Consider the following 10,687-nt stretch of genomic DNA (forward strand, 5'->3'; position numbering starts at 1 on the left):
TCATTATGGGTCTCCCCAGTCAGCTTGCTTTGCACCTCATCTTTTTCCAGTTCTTTCACCTTCAATCCTTCACAGACAATTGAGTGGTAAAGTGGTGACAGTAGGGGGCCTTTGAGATCAGATAGCCACAATCAAGCTCTGCTTGCCTCTTGGTACTTATGGGAGACATACATTAAATGCATAAGCACACAAGTGAAAGCTTGCTTATACAATTTATGTGCCATGCAGGAAAATTAAAGTATTTATTAGCAATGATAAACTAGACTGAAAAGTTAGGGAAGTTTTCTCTGAGGAAGTGACCTTCAAGCAAATACCTGAAAGATAGATGGGAATTAACCAAGACAAGACTATCAGGGGTGGGGGTGGGGGGTAGAGAAGAGTTCCAAGTAGAGGTCTGTGCAAACCGCACATAGGGAAGAGGTTAGTGGTTAGTGTGCTATAGGTGCCAAGTAATTTACCAAGCTGGATGGAGGGGGTGGGGAAGTGGTAAGAAATGAAGTTGGGGATTAAGGGAAGTGGGCAGGCATGGGAAGGGTTATAGAGTCAATAAGAAGTTGGTATCTAAACTGCAAGGATAAACTCTTCAAGGGTATACAAATTGTGATACAATGCTCTGACTTTCCTTTTAAAAAACAGCACTCTAGTTGCTGCATAAATGACAGGGTAGTTAGTGTGACATTTTACCTCCCTAGTCCTTTTCTCTATAAATACATGTCCTCCTAAATACTATTTAATACCTGACTATTCTGGCCAGGGCAAAGCCCTTATTGTTCCCCTCAGCTGAGATCACCCCTTGCTAAGTGGAGGAAGTATGTCATAACTTGCGTGTGTGAGACTTTTCAATGAGCTGTTTTCTGAACATATATGCTCCATGATCATTCCACCTCCCCAGCCCCTGCCTGGAATTTTCTCCCGGTAATCTGGCCACGTCTGTCTTCATCTCCAATAAGCCTGTCTGTCCTACTTGGTCTTCTCATATTCAGGTTCCATCCAGCATGCAGACCAACTGGTGTATTCACTGTACATGTGAGCTCCACATCACAATATTTGACAAGACTTTTTCTCCCACCAGATGATCTTCTCTGTGCCTAAACAGAACTGAAAGACCTAAACTGCTGTGCTGAGTGTGTGGGATCAGGCCATGGACACAGGATTGAATTGGTTAAGTAGGAAAAGCTGACAAAGAGGTCTGCTGAGTGACACTGCTGGTTGACTATTGGCTTCTCCAACATCTGCCATTGCCCAACTGCCTTTCCCAAATACAGTAGAGTTCATACAATAAAGATTAGACAGACATGAAGGAAGTCCTGCAGCATGGATAGGTATAATTTCTGCTAGACAAATCCCAGTGACAGAGGTTCTGCCCATTCTTGGGCTGTCTTCCTTAAAGGCCAGTGCCTAGAAAGAAAGCAACAAGCCTGCACAGCACTGTATTGTTCTGGCAAGGATGATGCCTGGAGGGTCTTCAGGCCCTGCCTGTCCCTACAGGACTCTGTGAAGGGTTGAGGGAGCACCCTGGGTAGGGAGGAAAGAATGTGAAGAGTCAGTCTGTCAGTACTAACGCTTCTGCCCATGTGGTCCTTACCTCCAAGACCTTACGAACTGCTCCTCTTTATCATGAACGTCTCTCTCACTGCATACCCTCTCCACATATAAGACCTTTATTTTGCCTGAAAGCCTTGTTTTTTATTGATTTTTCTTAGTCTACCCTTCATGGGAGTAACCTTACAAGTTTAATTAGAAGAACTTATAAATTCTCTACACTTTAGAAACCCAAAATTTCTGTTTCCTACAAATTGACTCTTGGTTTCCAAGGACTATTTTGAAGCGTGAAAGACCAAATTGCCTTATTTTTTTTCTGGTGTAACTAGTCCCCCCTTCCCTGTGAAAGGCCCTGGCTGCCTGCACTGGTGGGTGCAGGGGACTCAGTGGACCTATGGAAACATGTGGGTGGGAAGTGAGAAGCATGATGGTTGAGTCTTCAGAACATAGTCCTCATTGGCCGTCAAGGCTGGACTCTTGGTTTAACACTGAAGCCTCCCTCCCACTAGAGCTCTAAAATTTTCTAGTCTGCAAAATCTACTAAATAGCAGCCTGAGTAGAAGAAAGTATACCCTTCTTTGTGTCACTACTGATGTCAAGGCTTACACCTATGATGGCTTTAGTTATCATTCCAACCACTAATTAAGAAATGTGTCGTTTAGGTTTTAACCGGGAGGTGGAAAGTCCAATGTTGATAGTGTTTCACATGCTTGTGTGGATGGGATTCAGGCCATTGACCACTCAATTTGTCTCAGTTTGCTAAGAAAAATGGCTTTTCCAATACACCGCTACGCCAAATAAACAGAGTCAGGACTCTGGATTGAGTTTAATACAGGCAAGTATCTGCACCTTGAAGGCAGAGACAAGGTCTATTTTCCTCATAATTATATCTCCAGTGCCTAGCACATGATCTAGGACCTAAAGAGTGTGTATCTGTAGAATGTACCAGCTGTACTTCCTGACTGATGTTGGTGAGGGTGACACAGAGTGGCAGAAGGGAAAGACCTTGGCCTTGCAGTCAGAAGGCCTGATTTCTAGTTCAATTTCTGTCTTTAACTGATCAGGTGACCTTTGGGAAATAATTTTCTCTTCCTGGGTCTCAGTTTTTGTATTGAACTAACTCGTCTCTAAACCCTAAATGATCTTTCATTTCTAACACTCTATTACTCCTTGACAGTCTGAACTCTGATTCCTTGCAACTTAGGTGAAATGCATTAGGAGTGAGAGACCATTTGGTAGGAAGGTGGTGTCAGTCCCTAAGAGACATGTAGGGAGAGTTTCAACTGCAAAACAAATAGGCTCATGCTTCATTTTCAGCTAACTTAAGTGGCCCAGAAACCAGGATCCCAAGGTGTGGATATAGAACCGGATACCAGCAGAGCAATGAGAAGTACTTCCTTGCCAAAATGTCTCTGGGGATGGAATGGTTTGAATGGCATACTTTCTTCTATGAGTTTCTCTATCATCTAAGTGATAATTTATCAAGGTTATTTTGAGTTATAATCTTTTCCCTTGACCTATGTTACTAATAAAAAATAAATAACAGAGGAAAGGACCAAAGAATTGTCCTATATCTTGTGAAACCTCATTCTTTTTCTAATGCTTTTCCAAGTGTGGTCTGAGGCCTCAATAAGCCATGAACAGATTTACCTGGGGAGGCATCTGCTGCATGGGCCATAGCTCAGGTGTGCATAAAAGAAATGTAGGGTTTTTTTTTTGTATAATTAAACTTAGTTTCTATCTCAACTTTCCATTCCTACAACAGCTGAAACTTAATTTTATTCACATAACAGTAAACTTGATCATTGAATGGGTTTCCCCCTCCCCTCCACAGTGAGGTTGCAGCTAGGTTTCAGGAAGCCAATATAATACAGACTTTTGTTTTTGAGCATAGTCATCTCTGAACATTGATATCCACTGAGATGATCCCTGTGATCCTACTGGCCTCTGGTCTCAGTAGAGTCTGCACCCTTTTGAGATGCATGGAAGTGAGGACACATGAAACTTAAAGGAGCTCTCCTGCATTCTGTGGATCTGCTGGAAACAGAAGGTAGGGGCTTTCTGGGGCCTCACAGTTAGAATTCACCCACAGCCATTCAGCTTTCATGTTGCCACATGGTAACATATTGCTGGTGTGGAGGCTCCAGGAGATGTGCTGTTTCCTTGGTCTCCACTGGAAGTGCAGTACAGATCACTTAATTTCTCAGGTCCTGGATCTTATCTAGGGCTTCATTTCCTTATCCTAAGGAACTCAACCTACAGGATAATGTACCTTTAATGAGCACCCCCTCCCCATCATTGTGTTGCTTCACTTCCCCTCCCTTCCCTTTGCTCTAGTTCCAAGGGTCTTTATTCTGAGGGACTGAAACAGTGGAGGGGCAGGAAAACTGGCCCTGAGGACATTCTTATTTTTCCCAAATTTATTCTTATGGCATAAAATTTTGGCTGATGGTCCTTGTAAACTTCATTCTCTGAAACCAGTATTTGTCTGTTCTGGATATCTTTTATCTGTTCTCCATCTCTGTGCTCTGGGAAGCTATTTTGTATGGCTTTTTCAGTGGGACCCCTGAATATGCGATTTGTTGCCCCTTCTAAGTGAGCTATGACTTACTAAGTATAAGAGTTGTTGATGCTCCAACTCTCAAATTTTCTATATGCTAAAACTATAATCCAGAAAGGGAAAGTTTAACTTATTTATTCAAATAATTCTTGAATACAGTCTCTGTGCTAATGTTAAAGATATAAAATTGACAAGTCCCTACCCTTTGGGAACTCACAGAGTAGTGAAATAGTATCCTTGTAGACTAATCATACAATCACCAATAATTTATCTGTTAGACTTACTATGTGCTGGCCTCAATACTAGGAACCCAATCACATATAATCTATGCTCTACAGAGCTTTCTACCCAGTGATGACATGGACATTGAGCCAATAACCACACAAAAGAAGTGGAACATATCAACTATGATTAAAGGCTTTAGTGGAGTTTCATAAGCAAAGGGAAGGGGATTTCCAGGAGAGGACAGTGTGTGCAAAGCTCCTTTGGCAGGACTGAATTTGGCATGGTGAATTTGAAGGACTGGAGTGGAAAGTGATTAGAGGTAATATAGAGAGGAAGCCTGGGAAGCCTGCAGGTCTTATGGGTCTTGTAAGGAGTTCTATAATGTGGTCAGTAGCAACAGAGTAATGTACACTATGTAGAGGGAGTTGGTCAGAGAGATACCCACCTGGGAAATAAGGGAAAGATATGTGGAGAGGTAAATCTGGTTTTTAAAGTATCTTTTGTCCCTGTTTCAGCCGAGTGTAGTGAACAGCACGTGAATGATAGCGGACAGGGCATGTTCATAAAAGTTCCTGTGGCTGGGAGGGCTAAGAGTGGGGGTAGAAGGTGAGGCTACTGAGGGAGGCGATTTGGGGCCAGATCACAAGAACTTTCTATACCAACTAGGGCAACCTGGAAGGAAGAATGCTCCAGCTTCTGGAAAGAGCACCCAGCCAGTGACGGGTAGGGTGGGGCCTAGGATTCAGGTTCAGGGAATAGTTTGTTCAACAACTTTTCTTTAAGAAGAGACTAAGGCACCTTCCATTCCTGACATCCTCTGAACTAGTAAGATTTGTAAACTCAGCTATCCCAGCCTTGGCGACTCCTGGTAGGTAATGAGTAGAGTGTAAGTTGTGGTGTGTATGTGTCATGATATGCCTGATTTTCAAGAAACAAAGAAGATAAATTACTGTTCGTTTCTTGAAGCTGCTTTAACAAATTACTATGTAGCTTAGAACAACAGAAAAGTATTGTCTTGCAATGCTGAAGACCAAACGTCCAAAATTAAAGAGTTTGCAAGGCTGTGATCTCTCTGAATGCTCTAGGGGAGAATCTTCCTTTGTTTCTTCAAGATTCTGGTGGCTCCAGATGTTCCTTGGCTTGTGGCAGCATCATTCCAATTTCTGCCTCTGTCTTCACATGGCCTTCGCCTCTTTGTTTTTCTTCTCTGTGTATCTCTTATAAAGAACATTTATTCTTAGATTTAGAGGCTACCAGTTAATCCAGGATGCTCTACCTATCATGAGAACCTTAACAATTACACCTGCAAGACCATTTTTCCAAATAAGGTCACATGCATAGGTTCTGGGGATTGGGATGTGGAAATCTTTTTAGGGACCACCATTCAACCCACTATAGATCAGTTCCAGAGTTTACCAGGTGCTTATGATAATCTTATAAGACTTTCTAATGTATTAAATTGTTTTTCAGATTGTTGTCTGTGCAGAAACCAAAAAAAGAAAAAGAGAATGCCTCACACGGGCAAAACTTGTTATAAAACTCTTGATTCCACCCTACACCAAAGTCCTGAACTGAAGTAAATGGGGGTGTGAAGGTCTGTTTGAAGATGATTTTTATCCAGGCTCAATACAAGAGTTTATGTCACCTCTGGAACCAAAGAAGAGGCAGGCAACATATACTCATTGGAGTCCTGAAGTGTCTTAGTGTTCACTTCTGAATAAGAGTGTCTCAGTGAGTGCTTGTTGGTTGCTGGGCTTGAAAACATGAGCCCTGACTGGTGAGATGTTCCTGTTAACCAGCACTCAGTGGTTGTTTGATATCTTTCTCAACAATACCCTGGTTCTGAGAAATTAAATTAAACATGAAGTCTCTCTGCCACTGAACAGTTCGTTGGAACCCTCCTAATAAAAATCCGCTTGAATGTGCCACTCAGCAGAATTCTGTGCAATTCTAGACAAAGAAAATTATTTCAGAAATATGTTCCTGTATTCGACTGTGTAATGAATACAATTATTCTTATCGCCAAGCCCTAAGATTGCAAGTGTTACTGCATGTTAAAGACTGTATTTGTTAAAGGGGCACATTAGATAATCCCGGCAGCATACCAGCCATCAATTCATTTTGGACCTGCCTTATCTCCTTTCTGCTGCTGAGATTGCAGGAAAGGGAGATAATGAGGTGGTTTTTTTTAAAATCATGTCACAAAAGGTAAATAGAAACTTAAGCCCCCAAAGAAATTTCTCCATCAACACAACTTTTGAAAACATCTTGCACAAAGAAGTCCATCATGCTGCCACTCTAAAACCCTCACAGAAGAGGAACTTGGGAGAGGAACATGTTGAAACTTCTCACCTAAGCAGAGTTGAAGTGTTCCTTGTGGCCCATTCGAGGCATCATTGTCCTTGCAGACTCTTCAGACTCCTCACCCAAGCTGTTTGGGGGCTGAGGAGGCCATTCTGGGTTGCTGAATTTCAAATTAGACAGTATTTGAAAAAAAAAAGTGCTATTTCATTCTGCTAGCTTTAAACTGCACAGGATAATTAAATGCAGTGCCAGTGAAGGGTGGGACAAATGGATCCTCTCTGAGCCTACTTCAAATGAACTGATAATTATAATTTGCAACACTGATTTTTATATTATGTGTTAAAACCATATATTTTCTTATGCAGGTTAAACGTACCCCCTACAATGTTATTTTCTCCCTCTCTCTGGAGAGCACTCTTTAACCCAATCAAGGCTAAAGTTATTAGTGACTGACTGGATTTTTCATGTATGTAGATTCATATATTTCATAGGTTCCTAAATTTCACAAGTCAGAGGGCATGAGCAGCTTATCATACCCAGTGATTCCCAAATGCACTTTGAATGTAAACTGAGCTCTTTGAATTACCTTTTTCTATCAGGATGTTCCAACATATTTAGCTGATACACTTTTTTCTACAGCTATATCTGTAATGATAGTTATTAAAAAATAAATTCCCTTCCTAAAAATATTTCCATTACTGATGATACCAAAAGTGTCACTTGAAGTAGCACTCAATTTTTAAAGCACGTTAAGTCGAGGAAAGTATCTCAAAGTTGACATAATCTGGTCAGGCAAGGAGGCCTGGGGCAGAATGTGTGCAGAGTCTTGCCTGCAAGCAGCAAATCTACAAAAGCTCTGGATGTCTAACCTGGTCCAAATGCAAAGCTGAGTCAGACAGAGTGTGCCATGCAAGAATCCCGTCTTCAAGGTAGAATTTCACCAAAATATGCTCACTAGCTGGAATTGCCAGTCACTTTCTGGTTTAGCGAATCACAGAGTGACCCTGATGCTCATTTATATAACAGAATCGTGTTGTGGAATTACTGAGATGTTAAAAAGGCAGATTCAGCAAGTGATTTTCTCACTCTAATTCACAAGCATTGGGCATATAACACAGACTCCTTCTCTTCCTACAAACCCATCTCCCTTCATCTCCCTGATCAGGTTATGGGCATAACACATCCTTGCCTTCTGGACTACCAAGCCACAAAGCAACTGTTCGTCCCTGAATTTTTCCTCATCCCCCAAATCTGAACCAAATCCTTGAGTCAGGGTTCTCTATTATAAATGCTTTCTAGTTCTCTTGCTTCCAATTTCTTCTCTTTGTACGATTATCTCCGTTAGATGCCAGAATAAGCTTCTTAAAAAAGTCACCCTGATATATTAGTGTTCTTTGTCATCTCCCCATTCCTGCAGGAGCACACCAGGCTCCTTGGGGTGATCCAAGTCTTTTCACCATCTAGCCTCAACCTGCTGCCCTAGCCTCTTTCTTCTCATTCCCTTCCACCAACGTGGTGCCCTTTTTAAGATGAGTTTGGCAGCCTTTGGGCTCCTACCAAAGGATGTAAGATGTATGAATATGTGAGTTGAGCTCCAGTTATTCACAGCTACCAATAATTAAACAGTTACTGTATTAACTTCCACAATAGACATGAGCAAAGCCCTGACACACAAAATTCACAATTTTCCTTCTCTGTAACAGATATGAGTTGGTGTCAAGGCATGTTTTGAAATGTGCTCTATCTGCTACTGATCTGCATTTTCATGTAGACTCGTGTGGTCCTGCAGCAGGCTGCCCAAGCTCAAAATGCTTTCACTTCTCATTATAAGTTCAGCTTGCTTCTAAGCTGATTCTTTGCACATTGGAGGAACGATTAAATAAGAATTTCAGAAAGTATGTTTCATGGTATACTAGTTCAGCTATAGGCTAATGACTGATAATCAGAAAAAAAGATTTACAATCTTTTCTTTTCTCTTTTTTCTCTATGTAAATGTTTCCAAACTCAGTGTTCTTGGAAGTTTTCTTTTATTTTCCCCCTTCCCTTTCTTTTTCTTCCCCCCTTCCTTCTCTTTCTTTCTTTCTTTCTATCTTTCTTTCTTTCTTTCTTTCTTTCTTGCTGTCTGTCTGTCTGTCTGTCTGTCTTTCCTGAGATTTTATACCGGTTTCTACAGAACTTATTTTGAAAAATACCATTTTTTAGTTTTCTCTTGTCCTGTAGGGCTGTGGGAGATTACCATGAATTACAACTGCAGAATAAAACCCTGAACATCAAATGGCATTCCCACAACATTTACCTTTCTTTTTCCTGCATCAGTTTTTGAAATGGGAGGTCTGGCCCTTTGCTGTCTGTATTAGTCTGCTCTGGCTGTCATAGCAAAGTACCACAGACCAGTTGGCTTAAACAACAAATTAATTTTCTCACAATTCTGGAAGATAGAAGTCCAAGACAAAGATGTCAGCAAGGTTTGTTTCTCTTGAGGTCTCTCTGCTTGGCTGGTCATTCATCTTCCCCATGTGTCTTCACATAATCTTCCCTTTGTACTATCTGTGCCCAGATTTCCTCTTATAAGGACACCAGTCATATTGGATTAGGGCCCTCTATCTAATGACCTCATTTTCACTTAATTATCTCTTTAAAGACCTTATTTCCAAATATAGTCACATTCTGAGGTTCTGGGTATTGAGACTTCAACATATGAAGCGGGGGGGTACTCTGACAGCCCATAACACTGTCAAGGCTCAAAAACTGTGTTTATAGGATTATTTGGACTGATAGGAATGTTGGACAGGCCCAGGAAATAGAACAACTGAGATAGTCCCCACAGGAGAGGGCAGACATTTCTTGTAATGATGCAGGATGGACCTACCATTTAGCAATAAGAAGGATGAGGAGTGGAGGGAAGACATGGTAAAGGAGTCCTTACAGTGGCAGGACCTCAGCTAGGAGTTGGACCAATCATGGTGTGTTTGGTATCTAGACAGAGGGCATGCAATACACTGTACATGGAGACTTTAATTGTCCAACACTCCTAAGAGGTAGGTACTATATTAATCACCATTTTGCCAATAAGGATATTGAGATTCAGAGAAGTATAATAATTTTCCAGAGGTTGCAGATTAATATGGTTCACCTGGGATGTGAAACCAAGCAGCTTTACTCCAGAGTCCACACTGTGATCAATTCTCAGCCTGTCTAGAATTTTATTAGCTGCATGTCTTTGTGAAAGTCAAATTTCTAGTCCTCAGCATTTCCACCTGCAAAATGGGACTAATGAAACATTTCCCCTTTTCACAGGCTATTAAAAATCTTTTTGCAACCTAATTAAGAAATGTCATGGTAACAAAGGATAGTTGAGAGAGGTTATGGTGATCTTTCCAAAAAACTCTTGGAATTTCGTATTTCTCCGTGTTCATGAGCAATTTGTTCTGTCATTCATCCACTCATTCTTTCACTCAATGTTCCAAAATATACTAAGCACCTACTCTGTCAATAATAATACAAATAATAATAGCTAGCATTTTCTGGATCTAATAAGGGTCAGGCCATTTCCCTCATATGTTATCCATTAAATTGCTGCAAATTCATTGTGAGAGTAATGGTGAGAATTACATAATTTATTTCAAGAGCTGAGTGTACAATGCCCCTTAGGGCGAGAATTATAGAGAACTCTCTGCTTTAGAAATACCATCTGATAAGCATATGAAAGCCCCTAGAGCCCAGGATGGGCCAGGTTGGGCTGCTATATGAATAAAATGAGAAATATATAAACAAAATGAGAAAGAAAGAGGGAGTGAAGGACTAAAGGGGGAAGAGAGAGAGAGAAAGAGAGATAAGGAGATCACACTAATTGCTTTGAGTAATGCCTGAATAGGAGTTCATGGGGTTGGCATGAGTGAGCTACAGAGAGGTAGAAGATCAAAGAAGACAGAAGGCACAGCGAAAAAGCAGAAGGCTGGATGAAATATGAAATGATTACAAGAGTAGAAATGGTTGAGAGACTTTTAAAGGAGAAACAGTAAGCCTCAAACTTGGATTTTTTGCTATGGTAGATAT

The sequence above is a fragment of the Phocoena sinus genome, chromosome 19, assembly GCF_008692025.1.
Source record: "Phocoena sinus isolate mPhoSin1 chromosome 19, mPhoSin1.pri, whole genome shotgun sequence".
Taxonomy (NCBI): domain Eukaryota; kingdom Metazoa; phylum Chordata; class Mammalia; order Artiodactyla; family Phocoenidae; genus Phocoena; species Phocoena sinus.